This window comes from Leptidea sinapis, chromosome 10 (assembly GCF_905404315.1).
Source record: "Leptidea sinapis chromosome 10, ilLepSina1.1, whole genome shotgun sequence".
Lineage (NCBI taxonomy): Eukaryota > Metazoa > Arthropoda > Insecta > Lepidoptera > Pieridae > Leptidea > Leptidea sinapis.
Genome location: NC_066274.1, coordinates 1,616,421 through 1,628,878, shown reverse-complemented (window position 1 = coordinate 1,628,878; position 12,458 = coordinate 1,616,421). Strand labels below are relative to the sequence as shown.

The following is a 12,458-nucleotide window of genomic DNA, read 5'->3' as shown; positions in this document are numbered from 1 at the left end:
GATGTATGTTATCAAATTTTTAGCGTTATTGCTAATATCAATATCACTAGAATATAGAAGGCTCACTTGATAGATCGTGACTATATCATTAAGAAACGTGCAATTCATAAACTTTCCCACCATCTGTTTTTTCTCATCCTTTGATTAGATTGCTGCGAATCACGACCCCAATTATTTCGCCAGAGCTGGTAATCCTATCGTTTGATGCAATTGCGCAGATTATTCTACTATATGTTCAGTTCAACTAGATGGACTGCAGCCACTAGACATACTCTCTTTCACTTTTCCTAACAAGGATCTGTCTGGATTTTTTTATGATATTAAGGAACGAGACGAGCAGGACGTTCAGCTGTTGGCAATTGATACGCCATGCCCATTACAATGCAGTGCCGCTCAGGATTCTTGAAAAACCCAGAAATTCTGAGCGGCACAATTACGCTCGTCTCCTTGAGACATAAGAAATTAAGTCTCATTTGCGAAGTTATTTCACTAGTTACGGCACCCTTCAGACTGAAACACAATAATGCTTACACATTACTGATTCACGGCAGAAATAGGCATCGTACCGATAATCTAGCCAGCATCCTGTACAAAGGAGTCTCCCATTGTCAGAGTTTTGGCGTGCCGTATGGCCAATTTAGGGTTAGGCAATATAGGGCCAATTAATGCCTATCAAGATCAGTGGAACATTTATTTTAGGCACTTCCAATACAGATAGCTTGGTAGCAACATTATACAAAATACCAATATGTAACAAAAGAATTATAATACGGTCATTTAATTGTTTTTATTGTCGATACATAATGCGCTTCCGTAAGTTTGAGAAGCAAATTTTTTTAAATCCTTTGTATGATAAACTAGACATATACACAGACTATATTAGAAAACTCTTAGAGGAGTATATTATTTGTGGGATTAAGCAGTTCAATGTGTCACAGTGAAGCGAGTGCCATATTAAGTAATTGATAACAAACAGGAGATCTTGTTGTTTAGATTAATATTAAACTTAATAAAGAGTGAAGCAGTTATGCGTAAACATTACTGTGTTTCGGTCTGAAGAATGCCGTAGCTACTTAAATTACTGGGTAAATAAGACTTAACGTCTTATGTCTCAAGGCGACCAGCGCAATTTTAGTGTCGCTCAGAATTTTTGGGTTTTTCAAGAATCCTGAGCGGCACTTCATTATAATGGTTAGAGCGTATCAATTACCTTTAGTTGAACTTCCTGCTCGTCTCATCCCTTATTTTCATAAAAAAAAACTAATGACACGTATATTTTTGCACCGAAAAATACTTTTTGGCAGAAATAGCTGTTGGGTTAGATCTCGTTTTGAAATATAAGTTAACATGATCCTTACGTCAGCTCAGCAGCCGTTACTGAACCGAAATACGTAACTCTATAGCCGTGTGGGGTAGGGCTTAATTCAAATAACGTACTACACAAAATTTATGCAGCTGCACGGTAACATACTTCAATAGCTGCATTGAAAAGAATTTTATTTTCATGTATGGAGACTACTACCTATGTAGTTAGCATTTACGAATTCAGCCAGAGAGCGCAGAACGTGTTAGGTGACAATATGAATTTACGATCATTGCAAATGAAATGCGTTGAAGTAGAGCGTGATTCGGTGGAACACGCGACGGAATTTAATTAAGTCCTCTTTACACTTGGCTGAGTAATTTATCGTGAATTATGTGAGAATATTAAAATGCAGTTGAGTTACATCAAAATAAACCGAGCGAAGAGAGTTTGGAGCAACTTCTTGTGCAACTAACAAGATAAATTCGAATGAAGATCTGGAAACCCAACTTTACTCGGGTCTGTTGATTCTCTAGTGAGAATCAATGACGAGATTATATTAGATAGATAGTGTAAACATGAGTTATTCCTAGTTGAATAATCTTCAGAACTGAGGGACCAATCAGGAATAATACCTGGAGGTTTCTCAGATTTCCCCGTCAAGTTTTGAAACGAAAGACGTATTCTGCTAGTATTTGTCTTTGTTAACTTAACTTGCAAATGAATTACTGTCTCTTAATTGATAATCTAATACCTGGATAGCCACATGATTGCATAACATCTTCTGTCGACTATACATCTCGATAGTTACCAGGTATTCGTCGACGACCCTTTTTGGACATCCTACCATCGCCTGATCAGGAGTATCTATTTTCGTAGAAAAAGAGCGCCGCATTTGTTACAACAAGTGAACAGACTGGGAAAGGTCCCGTGCTTGGAAGTGCCCTATACAGCTACAGCGGCTGAGATATGTATATGAATATATTATATAAGAGATCTCCTTAGATCATTTACACGCCTAGAGAGACTTTGTCAGCTGTAAAAACGTGGAATAAAATTGAGTTTAGAGTTTACCTCTATTTCGAGCACTTCACCACACTAACACATGAACTTCCTTGTGTGGTGTTTCCGGGACGATACGACATGGGTACCTTCAAAAAAAGCGCGTACACCTTCCTTAAAGGCCGGCAACGCTCCTCTGATTCCTCTGGTGTTGCAAAAGATTGTGGGCGGCGGTGATCACTTAACAACAGGTGACCCGTACGCTCGTTTGTCCTCCTATTCCATAAAAAAAAAGTGTCATACAAATCACGAGTAAGACGTAGCTTGTCACGCACAGTAAAGTATTAAGCCTGGCCTATTTTGATCGGTTGTCTAATAGCTCTATCTAAAGGTATAAACTATCTAAGGAGATTTCCGACTATCTTGGTGACTCATCACGATATCTCTGGAACCATAAGGCATAGAGACTTGAAATTTAGTAGGAATATTGCTTATGCCGAGTGTAGGTCAGCTAATTTTAAAGGTATGGATTTTACACAATTGTACTCGAAAGAGTTTTTATCATAACAGAACAATGTCTCTCGGGTCAGCGAATATAAAATATATTATATGATATTTATCCAAAAGAATGTTTATTTTACTTGAGAGGCACAAACTCACCGTACCCTACATGCCATGCTAGAATACTTATAGCATCAGCTGTTTTCAGATTTTTTTGATAACAAAAAGTGTCGAGCCGGGCCAGGTGTGATACTCCCTGCTCATTACAATATAGTGCAGGAGTGAACCCAAAAACGTTGAGTGATGTTGCACTAGTCTCTTTAAGGCGACACTAAATGCCAGCGACCTTGAGCGATATGAGTTCACGACTGCCAGCTATCTATGTAACAAAGCCAATATTTTCAAAATTCTTACGTGGAAAACAGTTTATATGCTTACAATCCTCGTTCTTCACTACTAATCTGAATAAATGAACCTACACAAAAAAGTACAAGCTATAAGAATAACTTTTCTGAGAGAAGTACCAAAAAAATGCGTCACGCCATGCCAAAAAACTTGTTTAACTTCAAAGAAAAGTGGTAGTTCAAAAAGGCTCGGCAGTGTTAATAACCAACAGCAAGCATTCGCAAACTACAAATAAGACTTAAGGATATGTGTAACAGGATTAAGTAGCTCGAAATGCTATACTTTCACCACAAAACTTGTCTAAAAACACCATGTTTGCGTGTTTTCTGCTTATTCTTCGCCTTTAGTAAATTCACTACAGTATAGTATATCTTCAAATCGAAGCAAAGTAATTCTTACATAATACCACAGAAATAAGCGGTACTGTGGATCTCATCTAGCCATTAAATTTGATAGTTATTCATGCCGCTCGGTTGGTCTGTCCATACTTCTTCGTATGACTTAGAATTCGTCAGACACTCTGGATTGCACCACTTCTTTGTAGCCTTTGCTACAAATGTCATACCATTTTGGGTACACTGACTCAGCTGAAACTGAAACACAATAATGGTTGCACATTACTGCTTCACGTAAGAAAAGGTCGCTGTTATGATACACACCTAGTTGACATTATGTGCAATTATACATGCGGCTTTTTTATTGGTTTAATACCAATAAAACTAAAAATAAATACGCCTCTTTAGTCATTATCATTTTACTATGGTAAAAATTCTCCCATTAGTAGAATTTGTAAGAATTGCAATGAAGTTTTTTCGAATGTCGACAGTCGACATAATCACAGTAAAAATATCTACAAAAAGAAATTATTAAAATATTAATTAATACAGTGGATACGAAAAATTATACTGAACCAATATATATCGAACAAATACAGGAACACACGTGCACATACACATCCAAAAATATATATGCAGAATAACTGATGAGAACATAATATAATAAATAGATATATATTATATTCGCATTCATATGCATAATAGTTCTTCATTATAATGTTATTAAACTACACACACACACACACACACAGAGAGAGACTTGTAATTGGCTGTTATATGTACACTAATTTTTAGATTTAATTTGTAACATACATGCTGTTCGTCTTTTGAATAAATAAATAATCTCTAATTAAATTAAAAAATTGCTCATTACGAAGATAACACATTAAACTATTAAAACTAAGTATCGTAATCGACAAATTCAAATTGAAGTGACTCACAAGAATGTCTAAGGATAAAGGTTCTCAATTTACTCGCAGAAGAAAATACGATGAAGAGAGATATAAATATATGCAAAGGTCGCAAATCAATTGTGATTGAAGCCTGCTATCGAACCAAGAGAATGCTTAGCTTTAAGAAGAAATTTCTAGACTATTACATTGTTGAATGTATGTATTAAGATTAATTTTAAAGCAAAACTAGTCACAATTTTTTACTGTGAATAATTTTTTTACTCTGGGTCCAGCGTAATCCTGTATTTGTATAGTATTGTATTACAAGAGTATTTTTAATAGTACTTAACTATTTGAACTTGCATTGATTCACTGATACTGTGAAGTTTAAAATAAATTTTTCAATATAACATAAATCCATGTAAGTTAAGAAGTAATAAATGAGGTTCACTCCGTTAAGTTACATATAATCACTTTGATCCCAATTTCACTTTCCACGAGGCATCTTTAGGAACTTTTCACTCACCAAACGCTGAAACTGTGTCTCAAAAGATAATTTACAACAATTTAATAAAAAACTGTTAATAAAACTACACAAGCGCCTGCTTATTTTTGAGTACGGTATAATCATATTTTAAGTCCATCATTATTGAAAATACAATAGATACACAAACCTTCTCAGTTTTTGGGACTAAATTTAAACTTAGAAGATATACATTTAAAATCATCATGTTGCTAATATATTCTTACTAATAACATATTTTCTTGAACTGTTTAGAAAGAATTTCGAAGAAAGATAGTTGATCTTATTACTTTACAAAAATCACTGGCTACTAATTATATTATAAAATAAATAAGAACAGAATTCTTTTAGCATCTTTTATGTTGTCTCGTTAAGGATTACTAGATGAAATTTAAGAGTTCTCGGAGTGGCTCCTCTACTCTATCCGCCGCGACAAAAGAAAATCAGGGACCCGAGGATGCCGGAAAAAAGGGATTTTAATTGGCCTCAAAATAAAAGCCTATACAAATTTCAAATGGAAATTTTCCACTTTGATTCCACGGATATTATATCTTACTTTTTGACCTTTAAATATAATAATCATTATTTTTTTGCAAATCTTGTCAATTTGTTCGAATGTAATTGATTTTTTATGAGAAAATAACGAGTGTGCATTTGCCCAGACAACTGTAGTATAATAAATTTTTAAATTATAAAATTGGTCAAGAACAAAGTTTGATTACGAAATAATCTAGAAATCACCCATGCGTAAGGCTAGCGTTCGTTCGTAACGCGTCACGCATTCACCAGGTTACTCCCCAAGTCAACAAATCACCTTTCGCGTAACTCTAGCAAACTCGCAAACGAAGTACTTGCCGGATCACACTTTTCGTAACGCTCTCGTCACACATTCACCAGCTTACGTCCAAGGTAAAGCGTGCGTAAAGAAGTTTTAACTCATAAAATGACGAGACGAGCAAAAAGTTTAGCTAATAGGTAAGGTAAGTGATACACCCTGGCTTTTATAATGCAGGTTCTTGATTGAACCCAATATACTGAGAGGCATCGCTATTGCTCTCGTTACTTTGAAACACAATGTTTTTCCACTTCAGTAAATTCAAATTCAAGAATGAAATATTAAGAATATTCGTTGAGAGATAATTTTAGGATTTTATTAAGATAGTTAATTTCATGTTAGTTAGGTACCTTTTCATAGTTTAAGTCCTGTGTTTTTATCACAAAACGAATACACAATACACACACACACACCTACACATATTCCCACCCTCACACTCATAAACACGCACACACACATATCTATACATATACTGACTACCATCTGTCCGAATACAATCATCGTGTTTTACTGTGTTGATTGCTTAAAAGGCATTTAAAATTTTAATTCCCCTTTGGCTGTCAGATCATATTTATACGTATTATTTAAAACATTTTAAGAGCTGTGGTGCCCTTCAAGCCAAAACATAATAATTGTATTTAATTAAAACACTTTCAAAGGATTAAAACAACCGATTTGTTTGAAGCGTTTAAGCAAAAAGCAATCATATATCGTGAACTATAATGTCAAATAATGTCAAAAAACGCGTGTTATTGTAATTGTGTTTTTACAAAAAAAAATTTGCGTAAAAGTCCCCCTGAAAATGAGATCTGGAAAGATCTTGAAACGTCGGGTTCAGTAAAATAATAATTAAAAATGTAACTCTTACGCAAAAATCTAATGTAAGACGCAATTGCAATTACACGCGTTTAAATCCTTTAAAGTGTATATTTAAATTTGTACCATTACCGCGTTAATCAATGAAAATACTACAATAATTGTACATCACTGCTTCACAGCTAAAACAGGCGCCGTTTCTAATCACATATATTATATACATATTATTGTGAATATGTTGTTACCCTTAATTTCTCCTTCGCACGACACGCCACAAATGAGGATATCATCCCCACCATCTGGACGTGTGGCGGTCCTCCACAGTGCGGTTTTCAAGGAGCTTTCTTCCTCGTACTACTAAGCTATGGAATGAGCTTCCTTGTGCGGTGTTTCTGGGACGATACAACATGGGTACCTTCAAAAAAAGCGCGTACACCTTCCTTAAAGGCCGGCAACGCTCTTGTGATTCCTCTGGTGTTGCTAGAGAATGTGGGCGGCGGTGATCACTTAACACCAGGTGACCCGTACGCTCGTTTGTCCTCCTATTCCATAAAAAAAAATACCTTTTTAAACATTATTATATTATATTTAAGCATATGCATAATACATTCAATGAATGTTATAAGCAGAAGATTTATGCTAAGATGATAATTTTCCATAAATATCAGTTGCTACGTCATATTTTAAAAATCGACATGATTTATAAATGTTCACGAGAGGCATTTAGCTCAGCTCAGGGAGGAGATATTTGTGTCATATTCAAGACACGTCAATGTTCCTTTATCGTATCATTTAATATCGCTTTTGTTAAGCTTTATCTGCAGAATAAAAGGATTTTGCTAAAAATGAAATTGTATTTCGATAAAATTCATACTTACGACAGACAGTCACTGTATTTATAATCTTACTTATAATGTACTACCTACTATTAAAAGTGAGAATAATGAAAAATTTTATTTTTGTGTAATTACACTACTTTATATTATATGTAAATGGTTTACATTTAAAATGGTAAAAAAATTGCATCATCAGCAACATAATTTTGTAAAAAATACAAATTTTTATTTATTAATATTATTTCTAATAATAATAGCAGTTGATCACGTATAGGTTATTGCTATCACAGGTCAGCTATACCATAATATCTGCCGGAACTATTTGACCACGATTACCTAACTATTTTATACTCTAGATTTATGCCATATCTTCGCATTAAAGTTCAACCTTTTCTTTTGGTGATAAATGGTAAAAAAAAAATATTAAATTATAGCTTTTGACATTAATGACTGTCATTTCCTTGACAAAAATGAATAAACTTATTTTGGTTTGATTTGCTATGACATAGCTCACTTACCTAGTGTCGATAGATTGCCACATGTAAATTTATCGTTATTATATGGAATGTTTCTCAAAACTAGTGGTATTCAGTTACAATATTTGTGTATATTTCCAAAAAAAGAATCAATTATGTAAATTAGAAAAAATTCTCTACGCAATGGATAAGGAGAAACTTTTTGAACAAGATTGTATATATTCTCAGAATGATCCTTTATTTCTGGTTGTTATTCTTCACTATCCTTTATATGATATCAATAAAATATGTTGATGGATTTTATAGTTATATATTTATGTCAAAACATGTAGATTTTTAATTATTCAGATATTCCAAATAAAGATAATACTGCTGTTAGTGTGTAAGTGAATGAATACAGGTTTTGATTTTAATGATAACCGATAAATGTAATGTAAAAATTAAATCAAAAGACTACAACTATTACTACTACCGTTAAGAATGAAATTCCTGTAGTAGAAGGCTTCATAGTAAACACAGAGACATAATATATAAACAAGACATAATATATAAACAAGTATTATATTTAATTACGAATTTATACAAAAGCAATATATTACGTGGATCTTGACTAAATATTTACAGAAACAATATAGTGATAGTAAAATAATAATAACTTATCTAAAATAATAAACTCGAAATTTTTTTGTGTACTGCTGTATTATTTTTACGATATTTGAATAATGCCCTAGCATGATGGCTATGATTCTACCACAAATAGTGACTCACGTTTAGTTGTGGCCATCTTGCACTTTTTACAGCTGTTATCTTCAATCTAATGCTGTTATCGCAATATTGTTCATGATCATGATCAAACGAAAAAAAAACCATTTCATTTTGTTATGAAGGAAGAGGACAAACGAGCTTACGGGTCACCTAATGTTGAGTGAAATCACAGGAGCGTTACCAGCCCTTAAGGAATGTATTTGCGCTTTTTTTGAAGGTACCCATTAAGTATCATCCCGGAAAAACCGCACAAATAATCAAACCTCGTAGGACACAGTAACAAACATAAAAAGCACACCATTTGATAACATCCTACTTTTTTAATCACAGCTGCTAACAAAATTTATATTATTAATGAAATGTGCAAAGAAAATGTAAAGAACAACTTTTATTCAACTGTTAGTAAATACATAGTGGACTCACATTTCCAATCGATCTGCCTAGAACTTTACTGAAGAAATGAACTTTCAATGTTTCATAATAAAATATAAATGATAAAAGTTTACCTTCGCTTATAGGACGATAGCGTTTAGAAAATGAACAGTCTTACTTATAACAAGATATTACTTTTATGTATTTAATTAATCTGTATTTTTTTTATAATAATTTGTATTGGAACTAGCTTAAACAAACGCTTTATTATTAGTCAATTTGGAAGTCTGAAAATCAACTTCTGTCATTTTATCATTCAATTTTCAATCATAGGATTTAAATCAGGGTACGAATGAACTTTTATAAGATGTTTATTGTATTATTATTTCAATTTCGGTGTGATTGGGGTCGTATGGAATTACGTTTCGCCTTTCGTTTTGTGTTACGACTTAAAAGGTATCATTGCTATATTTGGTGATGTTATATTTGATAACGGCTTTGAGGCTGAGACATAGACACCAAAGAAGGCCAACAGAGATCGGATTGATGCCTTTGAGATGTGGTGTTGGAGGTAGATGCTTCGATTACTTTGGACCAACCATCCTTCAAACTATAGGTGTAAAAACCAGACTCTCATCCATCTGCCTCCGTAGAATCTTAGAGTTCTTTGGACATATCGCCGGAAAAGATGACCACAACCTCGAACAACTGATGGTCACTGAGAAGGTAGACGGATGACACCCCAGAGGTCGCAGCCCTATAATGTGGTCTGACCAAATCCGCACATATCTGGATACCGGACTTCATGACGCACTGCAGTGCCAAAGATAAACATAGATGGCGAACTATTGTCAAAAAGTTGAATCCTCAGAGAAATAACGACTCTCAGCAATATTTTATAAAAAAAATAAATATCGAATTAATTTTAGCAATAGTGTCACTGAACTTGTATTTGTTGCCATCACAATAAAATTATTGATTACTCTAACGTAACCACTATCGCGATTTTCCGCGTTTATTTTATGTAAATTGAGGAAACGCGCTCTTCCCGCTCGATTTGTGAGGCTTCAGCTAATCTTCTGCCAGTCGACTACAATTTAATCAAAGTAAACAACGCGGGCTCTGTAATTTATCTAGATTATTTCGTGGCGAGCGATAGTAATCGACTTTTTTCTCCAACTGAGTACTCCGCAAGACGCTTGTAATGTGTCTCGAATCTTGGGACATAAAGTTGAGTATTGTGTATATAAATTACTTAAGTTGTTACATTGATGGTTACTTGCAATTCATTGGTTGCTCAGAGGGCAACGGAGAGGGTTTTTTCTTTGTTGTCACAAGAGATTCTGAGCAACGGTGATCATACACCATCAATTATGTGGCGAAGATAATCGCGGAAAAAGCGCAGTCAATTTATTTAGGGAAATTTTAAGAAATACGTTTAATTTACATTACTTTTTTTACTTTGCTCGTGTATGTGACCTTTGAGTATTTCTGTTGCATTATATTTTTTAATAAACATAACTTCTAAAACGACGAAGAAGAAAATGTCGATTTAAATAGTGACCTATAGCCTGGGTTTTCTATAAAGAACTCGATTACCATGAAATTTTGCATTAACATCGTCAGACATGTAATGTAGGGTTAAGGATACGATGAAGAGAAAGGAGAAGAAAAAACAATTTATTTCAAATTTTACCAATAACAAGGTGAACAAGCGGGTAGTGGCTAGTGTTATTTTTATGACAATAAGGGATGATACGAGCAGGACGTTCAGCTGATACTAATTGATACGCCCTGACCATTACAATGCTGGGATTGCTGGCTCAGGATTCTTGAAAAACCCAATTATTCTGAGCAGCACTATAATTGCGCTCGCCACCTTGAGACATAAGATATTAAGTCTTATTTGCCCAGTAATTTCACTAGCTACGGTGCCCTTCAGACCGAAATACAGATAATGTTTACACATTACTGCTTCACGGCAGAAATAGACGCCGTTGTGGTACCCATAATCAAGCAGGCAACCTGTGCAAAGGAGCCTCCCACTGGTAGTGTTCATATTACATTCATTTAAAGTTCAGTGTCGAACACTTGTTGGAGATTAAGCCAGAGGGTTGTATAAAAAGCCATATTATGTATTATTTATGCAAATCGCAATCCAAATGGTCAGGCTCTGCAAGATTTTGGCAAAACTATTTCGTTTATTGAAATAATAGCTGCGTCCAGTAGTAAAACACTCGCAACAGATGACCCATTCATTTGTTGCAATATATTTGAAGCTAAGATTAATGGCCGCTGAATACCATAAAATGAAACATCATGTTGCAATGAATCCATTTAAATAGTCCTTTGATTAATTTAATGGATAAAGAGATAAAGTGTACGCAATTGAATATTTAATAGAATGTTGGATCGTTTATGACAAACACTTAATTCAATTATATTTAAAGGAAGCATTGACGTACAATACACAACTAGACTATTAAAAGGTCATCAAAATATGTCTGAGTGGCGTTGTTTATAAGTATACATTTAATTATATAGATAAAATTAAAATATTGATTAGAATTAACACCTTATTTCGTGGCAGTAATGTTCAAAGTTAATTGAATATGAGGAAGTAGTAACGTCACGGGTGAGACAGACGCGTACACGAGGCAAGATCATTTTGTTTTAGCAATTTACGGCCGTTTTCAATAACCTATCTATCATAAGTTTAACTTAATAGAGGTAGACAAATCTATCCTTTTACTCTTAATTACATTTCAATAACCTACCGACATAAAACATTGGACTATAACTATATTGGACATAACTATGGATAGATAAGATTTTGTCATCAAACGGTGACAGCAATTTATCCCTAACTAGAGATACGTCATTGAAAAGGGCCGTTAATGATTAACGTCATGTTAGTTAAATAATTTTGTTAATTTAAAAGGCTTCTTACTAGAAATCTGACCCTCCAACATTTTTAAGTTGGAATATGCTGTTACTTGTACAGTTTCTCAATGAACACTTAGTCATTGCGTGGCGTTGTATTCTAAGCGCAGTCGCAACACAACCAAACGAATACTCTGCCACATAGATACGTAGGTAGAGTTTTGCTTCAGACAATGAAAGTAGCGGTAATGCGCTTAAAGCATAATTGCATTTCGGTTTGTAGGGCGCCGTAGCTCCTGAAATTACTGGTTTCGTGAGACTTTACTTCTTATGTTCCGGAGTGAGCAGCGTAATTGCAAAGCCATTCAAAATTATGGGTTGAACTTAAAATTCAAATTCAAATATTTTTACTCAAAATCGGATATGAAATCAGTTACTGAAAGTCAAAAACTATCACCCATTCAAAAAATATGCCACAGACCTGAGATGAACGGGTGTAAGAAACTCAGCGGG

General features: G+C 34.2%; 1 protein-coding gene across 5 annotated transcripts in view; it reads right to left on the bottom strand.

Annotated features, from left to right (window-relative positions):
* Positions 1–12,458, bottom strand: part of LOC126966522 (RNA-binding protein Musashi homolog Rbp6) — a 934,160-nt gene that overhangs the window by 319,943 nt on the left and 601,759 nt on the right. The window lies entirely within an intron of this gene.